Consider the following 18,167-nt stretch of genomic DNA (forward strand, 5'->3'; position numbering starts at 1 on the left):
CAGAAGAGCCCATGCACTGGCAGATTAAGTCTTTGATGTACCTGATGCCAGAACAGGCGGCAAGCTCAGTCCAAGCCATCAGAGAAACTTCACAAGCAGGTTTTCAGAAAGCAAAGTACAGTCCTTTCCCTCTTCAGGCAGAAGCAGCAGGCCAGCAGAGCAAAGCAACAGACAGAGTGGCATGTCCTCCTCAAGCACCAAGCTCTTCTTCTTGGTAGAGGTTCCTCTTGATCCAGAAGTAATCCGAAAGTCTAGAGTTTTAGGCCCACTACTCATTTCTGCCTTTTTATATAGGCAAACTTAAAAGGAAAGTCTTTGTAGAGCACAAGACCCTGCCTCTTCCTTGCCCTGCTCCAGACACTCATTAGAGGGTTGAGGACTGTATTGTGTGAGGGCAGGCACAGCCATTTTTAAGTGTAGGGCTCAGCTCCTCCCTCAAACTCTAGCTCAGGAAGACTCATCTGTATAAAACAAACCTCAGCTACCTTTCTGCCACTGTCTAGAGTGAATTCACAAACAGCTCTACTGTCAGTCTGACCCAAACGTATCCAGCAGCCAGACAGAGGCACAAAATGGTTAATGAAGAAAATGCCCACTTTTTAAAAGTGGCATTTTCAAACTGACAAACTAAAAACCAACTTTACCAAAAAGATGTATTTTTAAATTGTGAGTTCAGAGACCCCCAAACTCCATTTCTATGTCTGCTCCCAATGGGAAATGGCACTTAAGAGATATTTAAAGGCACTTCCTATGTTAACCAATGGGGGAGAGAGGCCTTGCAATAGTGTAAACCGAATTTATCAGTATTTCACTATTGCAACATGTAAATCACAGCCAATAGGTCAGAAAAAAATAGGAGGAAGGAGGGAAAACTTTTTGGGGATGGCCCTGCTAAAAGGGCCAAGTCCGACATATATATATATATATATATATATATATATATATATATATATATATATACACACACACATAGACACACACACACACACTGAAAAAAACAACGGTTACAGGGACGTTATAGTTAGGCTCACATTTTACAAAGCCTTAGAAATTAGCCAGTTATAGTTAGAGTTATCTCAAGTAGCTATAACTCATGCCTTAAGGTAACTGTAAGTTGCACCCTCGCCATGCACTGCTAATTACCTTCAAATTATGCCAATCATGCCATCTTTGATAGCATCATTGATAATATCAATGTACTGTTTGCTGTAATTTTTTTGAGAAAAAACTGCATAGCGAGGGTGCGCATTAACTATAACTGGAAAATTGCTAAGGTTTTGTATGTTTAAAATGTGAGCCAACTATAACATCACTGTAACATTTGTTTTATTCAGAGTAATTGTATGTTTTTTAATAGTAATTTTCATTACTGTACGTTAATCCAATCACTGCCACTCATGGCCTTTGTGTGTGCGTGGTGGTGGTTAACACCTATACCCACCAAAACGTACACCATGCGCGGCCTTCACCCATGTGCAGCAGAGGTTGCCCGCAAGACCTGGCCTGCAACCGAACCCTGCGGCCATCCTCCCTAACCACCCAACGCCATGCTGCGCATTGCCCTCTGGCCATGCCTGGCGGGAGATGTCTGTGGCCTCTCTGGGTGTGAAGATATGTGTGAGAGGGTGTATCTGGGGTTGAGAGTGGCTGTCAGATTATGTGTCTGGGTGTGAGTGTGTTCATCAATGTTTTAGTGGGTGCATCAGTGTGTGCGTGGGTCTGTTAGTGGGTGCATGAGGGTGTCAGTGGGTCTGTGAGTGTGTGTGTGTGTGAGTGGATGCATAACTGAGTGGATGGGTGAGGGTCTGACTGGGGCTCTGAGTGAGTGCATGAGGGTCTTAGTGGGTCTGTGAGGGGGTGCGTGAGTGTCTGAGTGGGTGGGCACTGTGGGACATAGAAGGAGCTAGTCCGGGGTGTGGTGGTCCCCAGGGCCAACAGTGGCTCCACAAGGGCCCCCTCCAACAGGGACTTAGCCTTGAGGAGGTGGGGGTGTGAGGTTCCCATAGAGACCCCCTTTCTTTTTTTGAAGATTTCGAAATAAATGAAGCTGTAAGGGGTGGTGGTCCCTGGGGCACAGGGGAACCACAGACCCCCTTATTAATTAAATTGATAGCCACAGGGAGGTGGTGGTCCTTGGGGCTGTGATGAAGGCCATTGGGCCTTCCCCACTTACTTAAAAACATTTTTGCCCTGGGGTTGTGAACCCCTGGGTTGTAGGGGGCTGTGGCCCCTCTGCTCTTATTTGGACATTTGCCCTGGGGAGGTGGCAGTCCCCAGGGCTTATTAAAGCCAAAGGAGGGGGCCCCCTTGCACCCCCCTCCACTATGATGCCCCTGGGACCTGGCCCATCCCAGGGCAAATATTTAAAAAGTGCTGGAGACTGCATTTATTTTATTTTTATCTCAGAAAAGTACACGGATCCATCTGTTGATTTTTCCAATTGAAAAAAAAAAAAAAATGTTGTTTAGCCCCAGCGGGGTCCCTCAGGGTCCCTCAGGGACTCCAGCACCAGGGCTAAGGGTTCAGGGTGACCCTACCCTGACCCCTTTTCTTTTTGTCTTTTTTCTGGGACTCAAGATGGGACTCAAGATGGACCAAGATGGCTGCCAACACTTCCTTGCTGAAGTGTTGACAGCCAATCAGATATCAGTACAGGGACAGTTGGATCCACGGAGGAGCCGCGTCCCTGTATATCTTTTTTTGGGCCTTAAATTTCTCCAAAACTACTGAACTGATTCGACCCAAATCACAAAAAGCGCGATCTGTGGAACAGAGTTTAGCTTCCTGTCAGTTTGGTGTAATTCTGTTCAGTGGTTCCGGCTGTAGGCATGTCTAAGGTCCTATGGAAAAATGAATGGGGAAAATGTGTTTAAGGACCCCCCTTTTTCTTGGCCCCTGCTTGACAGATCACCCAGTAACTTTCAAGCCAGAAGCTGAACTTTGCTAATTATAAGTTTTGAAAATTTCATGAAGATTCATCAAACAGCACCAAAGTCATTAGCAAAACAAAAAGGTTTTTTCTTTAGAAACTAGGTCTACGATAACTACCTAGTCCCAACAGCCATGAGGTAATATATATATACCTATATTCATATAGTTTCAAAGTTCTCCCCCGCCACTGCCCAACTCCTTTAAGACAGAGGGGGTCATTCTGACCCTGGCGGCCGGTGGCCGCCAGGGCCACCGACCACGGGAGCACCGCCAACAGGCTGGCGGTGCTCCCACGAGCATTCTGACCGCGGCGGTTCAGCCGCGGTCAGAAGCGGCAAGTCGGCGGGCTCCCGCCGACTTACCGCTGCTCGGGGGAATCCTTCATGAGGATTCTGACCCCCCCTACCGCCATCCTGTTCATGGCGGGAAAGCCGCCATGAACAGGATGGCGGTAGGGGGGGTCGCGGGGCCCCTGGGGGCCCCTGCCGTGCCCATGTCAATGGCATGGGCACGGCAGGGGCCCCCGTAAGAGGGCCCCGCAAAGTATTTCAGTGTCTGCCTTGCAGACACTGAAATACGCGACGGGTGCCACTGCACCCGTCGCACCTTCCCACTCCGCCGGCTCGATTACGAGCCGGCATCCTCGTGGGAAGGGAGTTTTTCCCTGGGCTGGCGGGCGGTCTTTTGGAGACCGCCCGCCAGCCCAGGGAAAAACTCATAATACCCTCCGCGGTCTTCTGACCGCGGAGCGGTATAATGGGGGCGGAATTCTGGCGGGCGGCCTCCGCCGCCCGCCAGAATCAGAATCACCCCCAGAATGTCTGTGTACACGTGAGGGTGGACTCATGTACAATACCTTTAAACAGAAAGTCAAGGGGCCCTCACAGGGTATTGCAGCTAATGTCCTTTGTATTGTGAGTAATTGTCTCAGAAGCAAATGCATTTTGGTGACATGCCTTCCTCAATGGTCCCCAGTCAACAATCTGCCAATAATTCCATGGGCTTAAAAGTTGTGTAAAGCCTTCCCATTGGGCAATCAAAACATGGCAATGGAACGAGGACTATGGCCCTATTAGCCAAATGCTAATATTTTAAGGCTGCCCTATTTACGCCGAAACATATTTGCTGTAACTGGATAGTGTTGAAGATAGAGCATAAATCTTCAATTTGTCAGTGGACTGGGTACTAGTCTCTATGGATTGTAGTGTCATGTGAGTTATTAATGACAAACCCGTTTTGCTCCTGATGGACTCCGTAGAACTATGACATAAGTGAATGCAGGTTTAGAATGTTAATTTGCAGTTACACACAGATAAATAAAGATGTGCAACTCCCAGCTCAATGTGTGGCGTAGTCATTGGCAGGTTCTCAGGCTGTGGAAAGTGCTGAACTGGCGACAAGATAGAGGATAAGTAGCCTGAAAATTGCAAAGGATGCCTGAAAACAAAGCAATTCAGTTAAAAGAAACAGTCAGCTGCTTACCAGAACCGATTAAAAAGAGTCATCATACCACAGCACAGGTGAAGTGGCACAAGGAGAAGTGCCCAGGGTTGTGCTTATGCAGATGTCCATACCTGAAGCAGCACACCACCAAAGCTGTCAGGTGACAGCTCAGAACAACTCCAGAGCTCTCCAAAAAAGTGAAGGACTCCAAAGGAGACCAAGAAAAAGGTCAAAGTTCCAAGGACTGTCCAAGATGACCCAGAGGCCAGCACATCACAGGACCACAGAGGTGGCCTGGAAGAAGCAGGTCCTAGTGGACAGCAGACAGTATCAGAGAGCACTTCCTTCTCAGTGTCAGCCAATCCTGTAAATAGTTATAATACCGCCACCCTCCTGAAACCACTATTCAGTACCCCCAAAAAGCAGAATATTGGTGATAGATGGACTGCTTGGACAGAGATATTTGATGAGTTCATTGCTGCACTAGAAGACAAAGATAGCAAAATATCTTAGAAAGCTTGCTGGTGGGGGTGTAGAAGAAGTCCTAAAGAAAATGCTGTGAGCTGATGACATTACATACCTTGAAACTAAAGAAGCCTTGAATCTCAAGTTCAGTCCCATGCCGAAAGGTACATTTTTTAGCTGAGAATTACAGAGTTGGTGAAACAATAGTCAAAATTGTTAAGATACTGGATATGCTCATCAACCACTGTAAGTTCAATTAATTTAATGATGAGGAAGCAATACATCTCTGAGCTATTGATGGATACCTGTTACTCACTCAGCGACAAATGATGGGAGAAACTCCTAGTCTGGAGCGAGTACTCATGGCTGCCACAGCTGAGAAACGTGGTGGTTCCCCCATACAAAAGCTGGAAGTGAGGGGACTCTTAATCCCCAGGGTGGCCTGCATGCAGCGCTGCCCTGGCCGAATAGGACTTCCGGCACTGCAAGCCCCTCCTGTGTAGGGAAGCTGACGATGCAAGCAGTCTGATCGTGGCGCTTTCACCATGGTCATAATGTGGCGGTCTGACCATCACCAAAGCGGTGGGACCACACTTTGGCTGCGGTCCGACCACCACTGTGAGTCTGGCGGACCTAGGACCGCCAGACTCGTAATGAGGACCAAAGTGATGTCACCATCGAAAAATACGTTGTGCTTCATTTCCACATGAAGGTAAATGTCCTGCCATTGGACATATATGCTAAGGCTGTGGGATGGAGAACCATTTTGTAATGGTTTGCATGGTGAAGGAAAAAGGAAGTGCATCGTGGCGAGAAGACAAAGTGGCCCCCGAATGTTCCAGATGTGCTTTTCGATCCACGGCCACAAGGCCAGTTTACCTCCGAAAAATATGCATATGTTGGACTGGCCGCACGTTAAGAAAAATAACAGTCACAGAAAAGTCAACATGAAAAAGCATCAAAGTCATTAAAACATTGTCCGAAGATCACACTGAAAGTTAACAGCTGTTCAGTGCCTTTCATTATCGACGTGTGCATCGATGACCGAGGAGAAATATCTCCATTGCCATGATTTACGCCAACGAAAACTTAAATATTTACATTCGCTGCATCAACTTAATTGACAAGTCTAGCTTCATTTGTAGTGATGATGAAACACAAGAAGACAAAAGTGCCTGTTTACTCAGTTTCAGCACAGGTGCTGATATGGGACTGATCTCAGTCAACTACAACGTGAATGCTCATCACGAAATAGTAAGTTAGTTCCCTTTGTTGTTTCATGGGTTACTAAACCTTAAGACTATGAAAGTACAATTGCATATTAATAAGGACGTCCGTCCTTTTGCTCAGAGACAAAGATGAATTGCATTACATATTTAAGAAGCTGTTGAAAAGGAACTTGAATCATTACTTAAACATGATATCATTGAGCGTTCTACATGTCCAGTGCTATATGTTTCTCCTGTAGTGGAAGTACCCAAAAAGGATAGTGAAGGATCTGTACGCATCTGTGTGGATTTGTGTCAAATGAACAAGGCAATCGAAAGAGAACGACATCCAGGTCCTCACATTACTGACATGATAACACAATTGAATGGTGCAAAGGACTTCTCTCAACTTGATTTAAATAAAGGATATCAGTTGGAACTCAAAGAGAATTTAAGGTACCTTACAATGTTTTCTACACATATTGGTCTGTTTCGAAGTAAAAGACTAAGGCCCTCATTCCGAGTTTGGCAGTAACCTGACATGCCAGTGGTAGTGTTTTGACCATTGCCAGGGTATCAGTGCAGACTGCCATATCACGAGTAAGACAGTGAACCCAACGCAACACAGAAAACTCACTGCCAGCACTGCCGACGAGCAGCATCGGGCGGTGAAAGGCTGGCAGAAGCCAATGCCCCATCCACCATATTCCGAGTCACCACACCGCCAGGATATCTGGGGCGGGCCGGCCACGACAAAAACCTGGCAGAAACAGAAAGTACAAAAGGAGACACCTACCTCCAGGCACAGAGACACATCTGCAGCTGCCATGGCAAACAAACTGCTAGTCTTCCCAGCATTGTATCTCGCCATACACCTTCAGGGCTACCGACAATGACAAAGACAACAACCGTAAGTACGCCTAGCACAGATTGGAGGAAATGGCAGTGATACACTCCCAAACAATAACACACATTCCTCGCACAGCGAAGGCCACACAGGCACACACAAAATACGTCAATGCCAGGTAACCAATACACACACAAAGCCAAGCAGATACATGCCAAACATACAGCACAATGCACACCAACACACCCCATAACCACACAATGACAACTAGACCACAAACACCTCAACACAAGCATAGACAGGCACGTTTTGCAACATCAAACATACACACATGCCATGAATTGTATGTAGCAATGACACACAATAGCAGTAAACACACATTCAAACAATGACACAGGTGACACATCATGTAAAACCAACAAACAAGGAAATCCACACATACAGCACCATACACATGGATGCATACTACACCCCATAAAATCCCACAAGCAAGCAGTCAGACAGATACATTACAACATACCCGTGGCACAACCCATCTACCCAGCGCAAGCAACAACAAAGACACAACCCATACACAGACGTCACACACCGTTTCACACAGATGTCACACCACTGTGTAGAAGGAAACCAGGACAAGCATCTCAACTTGCCATCTCAACTTGCCAACCACAGCAATGTATAAAAATAAACTATATACAATATGTGCCAAATGGGAAGTACAATGACTAGAAATGCAGGACATATTTTCCATATATCGTGGCCCCAACTTGACTCCTGACAGCAAATAGGCGTCCACGTCATATGGGCATCAATGGGACAGGCAGGCACCTCAGGGGTGTGGGGGTGTTGGGGTGTTGGGGGTGGCTTGGATTTGGAAGGGGCATGTTTTGGTTTGGGCTTGGGAGGGTTGACTTTGGCACTGGGAGGGGTGGATATTTTGCTTGGTGATAGTGCAGGGGAAACACCAGAGGGGGCACCCGAGGAATGGTAGGTGGAAGGGTTTGGGAGGGGCAGGGGAACATGACATTTACTGGGAAATGGGGTGGGAGAGAAGTAGGGAAGAATTCAAGGGTGGCAAGGAAAACTCTCTGAAGTACACAGGGTAGTCACATGATTGAGGGTTGGGAGTGGAGGTAGAGGGAGCGCTCATCTGACGTGTTGTGCTGTACACGGATGCTGTTGTGTGGCAGGTGAATGTCGGGTGGGTGAGTGGGTGCATGTGCATTCATTGGTAGGAGGGGGAGAGATGCAAGGAGGGGGAATGTGAGATGTGTGAGTGAAAGTTGTGGTGGTGTGTGAAAGTAAGGTGGATAGGCTGCAGGTGACAGTCAGTAGTCGTGGTGAGTGCAGATGTGGTGTGTGGGGTGTGTGTCTGTGAGTCTGCTGTTGTAGGGATTGAGGGTACAACAGGTATGCTAGCAGGACCACTGTGTGATGATGCTGGTCTGGCAGGTGTGAGTGGAGATGTGACTGTAAGGGAGGATGTTGAGGGGGAAGTGTCTGTCGTATATGCAGATGTGTGTTGTGTATGTGCATGCCTGTGGGAATGTATGTGATGCCTATGTCTGTCTTTGCGCACCTTTTCTGTTGTAGTCGGTGTATGCTGTTCTGTAGATGTGCTTCGGACCGGTGTAGGGAGAGTCCAGACAAGGCAACATGAATGCCTTCCAGGAACACATTGGACTGCTGCATCTGGGATGCCAGTCCCTGGATGGCATTCACAATGGTTGCCTGCCTCACAGAGATGGACCTCAGGAGGTCAATAGCCTCCTCATTGAGGGCCGCAGGGCTGGCTGGGGTAGGGGCAGAGGTGCTTGCGGCGAAGGTGATGCCCATCCTCCTGGGTGAGCGGGCATAGGCAACTAACTGGGTGTGGTGCTACAGGGAGGGCAGTGCTGGTAAGCAGGAGTGGCAGACAAGGACGGTGCTGGGGTGGTCCCAGATGGGTCCGCCACTGCCAGGGAGCTACCATCGAAGGAGGAATCTGTATCAGATGTGGTGGTTGCTCCAGTCTCTCCCATGGTGCTCCCCTCACCCTCCATCCCACTGGTCTCCTCGGCTTTACTGGTGCCAGCCTCCTGGGTCCTGTGGGCTGCTGCATCCCCACTCGCCGGTGCCCTTCCTCCTTTGCCATGTGATGCTAATGCACACATAGGCAGAGGTGAAGAAAGAAGGAGGGTGGGAGAAACAGAAAGGAAGGAAATGGTGATAACGCACACATCCACTTCACATCCAAGCAATACATAATTCAGCCCCTGCCGGGTAAACAAGAGACCATTTTGCAATCAATTACAATTAAGTCATGCAAGTGATACACAAACTCATCAGCGATCACCTCAACCCTGCAGCCTATACACCTGAATGAAGGCCACTAAATGCCTATCAACTGGCTAAATGACTGATCCAACAATCCAGCCCAGGAACTTACCAAACCACATGTCAGGAATGTCCGGAGTACATGTGGTACAGAGGTCCATTGATGTAGCAATTGAAGCAATTGTAATGGTCAGGAAATATGCCTGGCATTACCCAAATACAGTGTCAATATGATCACTTTGTACTACTACAGTACATGCAGAGATGGAGGATGCCAGTGACATGATAGCATACCTAAGTGACCCATACATACAGGTGAACGTGTGTCACAGTACCACCAATTCTTTTCCTGCATGGCTCAACATAGCTATCATGTCACACTCCTAGATGATTGGTGTAACAACCAGGACTGTACATTCCCTAAATCTCATCTGACCACGTAAATCCCAAGTCCAGTGAGGGTCACAGTACACAACCATGCAGAAGTCACCTAACAGTCAACACTTATCCCCTTGTGGCTGCTGTGCTGCCTTCAAGCGCCTATCCAACTCTGGGTAGGCCACCAGTGACATGATATGTGGGCCATTGGGGAGTCAAGTTCCGATGGGCCCCCTTCCCACATTGGGAGGCTGTCCCCAGCTGGGCCTCTGCGGTCTTCCGGGCCCAGCATCTCAGGTCCTCCCACTGCTTCTTGCAGTGGGTGCTCCGCCAGCTATGGACCCACACGGTCTACACTTCCTTGGCGATGGCTCTCCATAACAAATTTTCTGGTGGGCGCTGACCTGCATGGGAAACATTGCGAAAATAGGGGACATGATGTGATTAATACCAATACAGCTGAAACCTTTAGTGACACACAACAAACACGGACCATGCACACTGCCAATATACCACAAATATCATGCACACAAAACACCTGATCAGTCATGACATGTCCACGTGTGCACACACATACATTGTCAAACTCCACCTGATGTGGGACAAAGGACGTTGTACTGACCTGTTGCCTGGAGCACCGTACAACTGCTCATGTAGGGGTAGGACCCCTTCCACCAGTTTCTCCAGTTCCTCTGTAGTGAAGGCTGGGGACCTATCCTCTGCAGCTCATGCCATTGTTGCCCCAAGGTACAGGACACAGTAGCACACAGAGTGGAGGTCTGTCTTGCCCGAATGCCAGGAGTCAAGTGAGCTGGCCTATACAAAATGGCAGTATCGACTGTCACCGCCCGCAGTGATCGTCATTGGTCCCAGTCTCCTACGGATGTCAGTGTTAACCAATGAGGAGTTGCCCAGTGGTTCAGACCACCTTCCGCCATGTTGACTTCCGCCGGCGGAACGAGGTTACTTCCAGCTGTCCAATGCATCCCGGACAGGCGAATGCCATATCAGTCTGGAATATGATGGTCCTGGGTTCACACTGCGTAATTACCTGCAAGTCATCACAAATTGATACATTAGGTCACACATTGTGGATAATGAAATGTAGTGAGTGTCTGGTGACATCGCCACACTTGTCACTACAGCTGTCAGTATTTATGATCCGTATAGTGGAACACATGGAATGTGTATGTTTACATGTCCTCTATACATCCATAGTCATAGGGATTATGTGCCATAGTCTGGTTAGGAATGGAGTGGGGAGTAAGGTGTCTTCACACAGCATGACAGCCAACTTTCATTAACCTAACTTTGTGACTGTTTTATGTCATACTTGGTGCACAACATTGTGAGAGGTTCCCAGATTGTTGTGTGTGTGTCCGCCCAGATATTGCCACAATGGAGTGATGAGGAATGCTCAAATTTATCGGCCACTCCTAGATCTTGACACCATGGAAGAGCACCATCCTGACCTATCGACTGACTCGTTTGTGCATCAGGGAACTGGTTGCCCAGTTGAAGCCAGACCTCCTGCTGGTTTGAGAAATCCCCATTCCATTCCTCCAACAGTCCAGGTGTTGTCAGTCCTGCATTCTCCTGTGATTGCCTCTTTTCAGGTTAAAGTGGGATTGGCTACAGAGTTGTCACAGCCCCAGTTCAGTAAGGTGGTGTTCTGGATGCCCTACTCAAGCATGTGCACAGGTACATTAGGTTCCCACAACATCCTAAATTGCCCACTGTAAAAGCAGTCTTCTACAACATATCAAATGTCCCACATGTAATTGGGGCCATTGATGGGACTCACATCGCTTTGGTACCTCTGAGGACCAATCAACAGGTCTACAGCAACCGGAAGAGTACATATTCACTCAATGTACAAGTGGTGTGTCTTGCAGACAAATACATAACACGTGTAAACGCAAAATTCCAAGGATCAGTACATGATTCCTACATCCTGAGGAACAGCAGTGTCCCTGCAGTGATGTCACAGCTTCAGGGAGACAGGGCCTGGCTCATAGGTATGTGTACTGCTCTCCATGTCAGATGTTTGTACCCCTCCAAACACAGTCTGCACTCTGCCTAGTATTGTTACCTATAGTCATGTTCCCTTTTCCACACAGGTGACTCTGGATACCCCAACCTGACCTGGCTCCCGACACCTGTGAGACATCCAACTACAGGAGGGGAGAACAGGTAAAAGTCTGCAAGATCATTGTTGCATGCTCCATAATGTGGCCCTCAGAAGGCACAGCCTACTGTTGGAGGAGGGGGACATTGATGCTGGAACAGTGTTTGGGGCCAGTGACTCTGATGGTGAGGGGGAGGCATACAAGGATGAGGCACATGAAAACAGGACTGACCTGATTCATCACTACTTTCAATGATGTACAAGTATGTGTGATTTGTATATCATCTGCACATGGAAGATGTATTGTTGAAGCCAGTCTGTAGCCAGTATTTGCATGCATCAAGGTGTGTGTGGGGATTACAGCATTCCATCTTGGTTTCTGACCCTGAAAGGTAACTGACTTACCATGAGTGGTAGTGGAAATGTACTGCTGCTTAAGACGTGTGGAATTCTGGTGCCGTTACGGTACAGTCTTGTAGTTCTACCAATGGTTTAGTGTCCTCAGTCCGCCTGTTTGGGTAAATGTAAGGGGGACTTATCAGCCTGTCCTGCTCCGTAGGCATGTCATGCTGCATTGTCAGCTGCTGTGTGGCAAGTACCTGTTCCTGACTATTCTGGGAGGTAAACAATAGAGGATGTTACCTATGTTACATCTTTCCTGTCCTACGTGTGTGAGTGCTTATGCAGGCCCTTACATATGTGGTATCATACCTGCTGGGCCAGTCATCCTGTGTATGTGTTCAAATGCTGTGGATGTATGACTGTGGTTCACATGCTTACAACATTGTGCGTGATTCCATTTCATTTTCCCTCTTCAGGTCACATCTCTGTCTGCAAGCTCATTACTGTATTGCCTGTTGCCATAGTTGACACTGGATACTATTACAATTTGGATGTCTTTACACACCTGCTGGAGTGTCCCACCACATCCGTCACTTCAACATTATTGTGGTTCCGACACGTGTATATATTTGCTTCTTGGAAACAGGATTGTCACTACATACAATGAAGAGACGTGCACCATGACTTGTGTTAATTTGTGTTTATTAAGTGTATGACTTCACAGAACAGAGGAGTGGGGTAATGGTCTAGGGCTGATCAGAGTGGATGGTGCAGCTGTTTGTCTCACAGGTCCTGTTTCCATTTGCCCAGTGTTAGAAATGGGGGTTTCTGGTTGGCTAGAGTATGCACCTAAGCCAGGCAGAACCCACCCACTCTAGTCAGGGCGAGGGAATTATACGTCCAAGCTACCACCTTGGTAGCCTTTCATGCGGAGTGAGGCCTAACCCAGAGGCAATGTGTAAAGCGTTTGCACAACGCACACAACACTCGTGATGCAAAATGTACACCACAAAGTAAACACAACACTGAGCTATCTAAAAATAAACTGTATTGCACAAAACATAATTAGACCAACATTACACATTAGTAATACCCTGCTACATTAGCAGTTTTCTGAACGTTACACAAGTTACTACTACTCTGCAAGAATACGCAGTTGTCACATTAGAACACGTAAGTACTCAGGATTCTGTAACGTAAGCAGTAGTCAGGAATTACAGTAAGCATTCTATGCACTTGTCATGAATACCTCATAAATACCTATAAAAGGAACATCAGAGAACATATTACAAGTCATAAAAATACATATCAGCAAATCATGTCCATAAAAGGAACATCAGCATATATATGTAATGGCAGGAAATCAGGTAGGAAAACTATAACCCCCCCCCCCCCCCCCAAGGTCTATACTAGGCTACTGGAGCCAATATCTCCAGAAAAACACCTGGTGTCCTGAAGAAGAGGCTAAAGGAGGGGCATAGGGGGCCTCTGGCGCTCCTGTGCGCACAATGGGGGCCACGCGGTGCTCCTCGGGGAGACGGGCGGTCGGCACCCTCTCCTCTTGATAAATGGGCCCCTCTGGGGGCCCGTGATTTAAGTGGGGGCCTGCCTTGGCCTCCTGACGCCCTGTCCGCGGGGTGGGAGCCAGGCGAGGCCCAACAAACAATGATTGGGGCGAGAGGAAGGGGGCCTCCATTGAGGTCTCCCTTCCCGGTTTGCAGGGAAACAAAAATGCCCTAGGGCAGAGACCGGGGGAAGGGGGCACTCCCCGCGCCTTTCCCCGAGTCCTGCGGTGTGGTTTTGGGAAGCTCAACCCCTCTGGGGGCCCGAGAAGACACTCGCCCGCACCCGACGTAGTGAGCGAGTGTACAAAGCTGTCCCAGGACGCCGCGGTGATTCGTTCTGAATCAGAGGTGGCTGGTGCCCCGGGGGCGCTCCAAGGAGTGGACCGTAACCCATGGGTGCCGACAGGATCACGCTTGCTCCGCTTTGCTTTTACTTTTGCCCGGAGGCACTGGGAGTAGCGCGGTCCTTGTGCTTAACATTAATCAGACGCCCGAGCTGTGGCAGTGATTTGGGGGCAATTAAGAGAGCGCTTTTCAAAGCACTATGACCAAATCTGCAGCCCGGGCTGCGGCTGTGATTTTTTTCCAGTCAACAAAAATTATCTTTCGGAAAAGCGCTCTTATGGTCACAAAGGAGCACTCCCAAAGCGCCAGGCAGCAACAGCAGCATTCCTTGTACTGGAAGAAATGTACAGAGGTCAGGGGCCACAGCACCCTGCCTACGGAGACAACTGATGAAGAAGGGGGCGCAGGGCTGGAGAACCTAGCAGCAGGTTAGCACAACAAGGGGGTGCACGTAGTGGCAGTTCCTCCTGGTGACCAGGCAGGTCACAGGTCAGCACAGCAGCAGCAGTCCAAGGCGGTCCTGGTGAGTCCTTTCAACAGCGTCCTGTCCAGCTCCAGGTAAGGTTCCTGGAACTCCAAGAATGTCCAAAGTGATGTTTCAATTGCAGGGAAAATTCCCCTGTACTTATACTAAGTTTTCAGTGTGTTTTGCAATGGGCAGGAGAGGAGGTTCCAGCCAGTTACAACTGGTTCTGGGAGTGCCCTTTCTCTCCTCCAGCACAGGCTCCAAACATCAGTGGGGAGTAAATGACCCTATTGTGTGAGGCCAGGCCACAGCTTTTACGAATGCAGGTGTACCCCGCCTCTCTCTTCTCTCAGCCCAGGAAGGCTTTACAATATGTAGATGCACCTCTGTGACACCTCCACCCTCCCTGTGCTCAGGCTGTCTGAAAAGTGTTCACAAAGCCCCAACTGTCAGTCTGCCCAGACATGGATTGGAGGCAAGCTGCAAAACACCAAAGTCATAAGCACATCTAGAACTGGCATTTCTGTCATAGTAATCAAAAATACACCCACACCAGTAAGCAGCATTTCTCCTCACTGTCACAACCATACCAAAATGCCTACGCTACCCCTCATTAGTCAGACAATACCCCTTACATATAAGGCAGGGCATTTCCGAAGCAATCTTATGAGAAGGCAGCACTCACAGCAGTGAGACACCAAGTTAGGCTGTTTGTCACTACCATACAGGCCACACAACCTGGCACATGCCCTGTCTTCTACGTACATGGCACCCTGCCCATAGGGCTACCTAGGGCATACCTTAGGGGTGTCATATGTAGTAAAAGGGGAGTTCTGGGCCTGGCAAGTGAATTTAGATGACAGGTCCCTGTGGCAGAAAACTACGCACACAGGCCCTACGCTAGCGAGCCTTAGATAGGTTTGACAGGCAACTTCAGTGGGTGGCGCAAGCAGCACTGCAGGCCCACTAGTAGCATTTAATTTACAGGCCCTGGGTAGAGAGATACCACTTTACAAGGGACTTATAGGTAAATTAAATATGCCAATTAGGTATAAGTCAATCATACCAATTTTGTAAGGGAGAACACATGCACTATAGCACTGGTTAGCAGTGAAAAAGGGTTCAGAGTCAAAACGTCAGCCAACAGAAGTCAGAAAAATAAGGAGGCAAAAGGCAAAAAGTCTGGGGAATGACCCTGTAAAAGGGCCAGGTCCAACATCCAGTATGATGTGAACTTGGTTTTGGACAGCCAACAGGGTGTAACAGTGGCACACAAGGGTGACAGTCCAAAAGAGGGATCACTTCCTGGTGGGTGGATTGGTCTTGGCCTCAGGTCCTGCAGGATATCTGGATGGGTGACCTCTTTTACAGGAGAGTCCCTCAGCGGCAGGGGTAGGGGTGATGGTGGCCTGTGGGTCCTCCTGCTGGGCCTCCATTCCAGTAACAGGTGCTGATGTTGATGGCAGTGGTGTTGCCTGACTACTGGATGGGGCCTGCTGTTGGGTGGAGGATGTTTGCAAGATATTGTTCAATTCCTTGTTCTCCCCTAATATGGAGACCATGGTGGTATTGAGTGCATGCCACTGCTGCATAGCCTCCTAGTCGTAGTCCCCCTGCAGCCTTTGGGTGTCCTGCAAGGTGGTGAGTATCTTGCCCATCTTTTCCTGGTTTTGCTGGTAGGCTCCCAGGAATCTGGAGACAGCTTCCTGACCAGTTGTGTCCTGTACCTGCATCGCTCCTTGGCCCACAGTTGCTCTTTCACTGGCCTTTACCCCCTGTGCCTGTGCCCCTGGTGCAGTGTGTCCCCTCCCACTGACACCAGGACCGTCATTGTCTTCGGTTTGCATTGTAGACTCCTGGCCCTGTTCTGTGGGTCACACTGATGATTGATCTAACCTTGGGTCACTGGAATGGGAAGGTGGGCTCTGCTGTGCATTGGCTGCCACAGGGGAGGTGGTTTCAGTTGTGGGCAGGGTGAGGCTGGTGGTGGTGGACTGACCACTCATGCCTGATGGGCCAGATTCGTCGACCATATCCACACTTCCAGGGGAGTCCTTCTTTATTGGACCTGCTTCCAGGCCTTTACTTTCTGTGATTGGCCTCCTCTGCTGTGTGGCTGTACTTGGGAGACCTGTGGAATGAGAGGTATTGTGGCAGAAGATGGTATTGTAGCAGTGACACATCATTGACTGGATTTGCAGGGCAGTACTGACATTGAGAGTTACTAGTCCACTGCTTGTGTTACCATCAGTGGAATGTTGCAATGGGACTCTTTTTGGAGAATAGTTAATGTTTGTCTTGCTACTGTCATTGCCATATGCTGATGTGCGTTCCTTATACTTATTGGTGATGGGGAGTGACATGGTTTAACGTGCAATTGCAGAGATGTGAAGTGGATGTAGCAGTCATGCAAGGGTAGGGAGTGTTGCATTGTGGTAGCTGTGATACTTGCTGCAGTGTGGAGTATCCATGCACTAGGTGGGCTTGTGAGGGAATGGTGTCAGTGGGGGGCTGTGGCATGCTAGGGTGGGTATTGGATCCATGGTGGGCTTGTGTACGTTAGGGTGGTGTGATGGGGTGAGAGGGTGGTGGAGGTATATGCTGTGCATGGGGACAAGTTGGCCGGGAAGTGCAGTTGATTTACCAGTGTCCAATCCACTAGGTATTCCCGTCAGCCCTTCTGGATGTAGAATGGCCAGGACCTTCTCCTCCCACTATGACAATTCTGGGAGAGGCAATGGGGGCCCACCACCATCCTCATGATGGTGATTTGGTGCCTGGAGGCCATGATCTGTACCTTACCCTGTAGGTCATTCCACCTCTTCCTAATTTTCTCCCTTGTGCGTGGATGGTACCCCACTGCATTCACCCTGACGACTATCCTCTGCCATAAGTCGTTCTTCCGGGCTATGGATGTCTGCTGGATCCGTGCTCCAAACAGTTGTGGCTCCACTGTGACGATTTCAAATACCATTACCCTCAGCTCCTCGTCTGTGAATTGTGGGTCTTTTTGTGGTGCCATGGTAATTGGATTGTGGGTGGAGGTGTATGTTGTGCAGGGATGCTGGGTGTGCTGTTTGTTAGTGTGAGTTTGGATAGAGGTATGTGCATGAGCTCTGTGGTGTTTGTGTGCAGTGATGTGATGTGTGTTCAGTGTGGTGGTGCCTCTGATATCTAGGTGCAGTGCCTCCCTTCAGTGTGCTCTTGCCTTGCTCTGTCAATGTTTCTGGTTGCAAAGGGTTCTGGGTATGTGTGGGAGTGTGTTTTGTAGTGCTGTGGACAGGTGTGTATGTGTCTCAGCTGTTGGGTAATGGTATTGTCCAATGTGCTGCAGTGTTCTGGTGGTGGTGCCTTTTTTCCCGCGGTGGTTTGGACTGCCAATGGATTGCCGGTGTGCTGGGAATGAGGTGCTGATTTGTGACTCGTTATTTGGCAGGCAGGATGTTCTCTGTGTGGCGATGCAGCCGCCTCCTTCACGCCGTCATTTCGCCCGACTGTGTCATTTTTATGGGTGTATTTTGGGAGGTGTTATGTGGGTGACTAATAATGCAGCGTCTTCACACCGCCATCACTGGTGGTCATTCGGCGGCCACTTGCACGATTGGTAAAGATCGCCAAACTCAGAATGACCACCCAAGTTTCAAGTTGTCATCAGCTGCAGAGCATTTTCAAGATGCCATTTGATGTATAACACAGCCTTTCATGAATGCTTACTACTATAGTGATGCCATAT

Source organism: Pleurodeles waltl, chromosome 4_1, assembly GCF_031143425.1.
Source record: "Pleurodeles waltl isolate 20211129_DDA chromosome 4_1, aPleWal1.hap1.20221129, whole genome shotgun sequence".
Lineage (NCBI taxonomy): Eukaryota > Metazoa > Chordata > Amphibia > Caudata > Salamandridae > Pleurodeles > Pleurodeles waltl.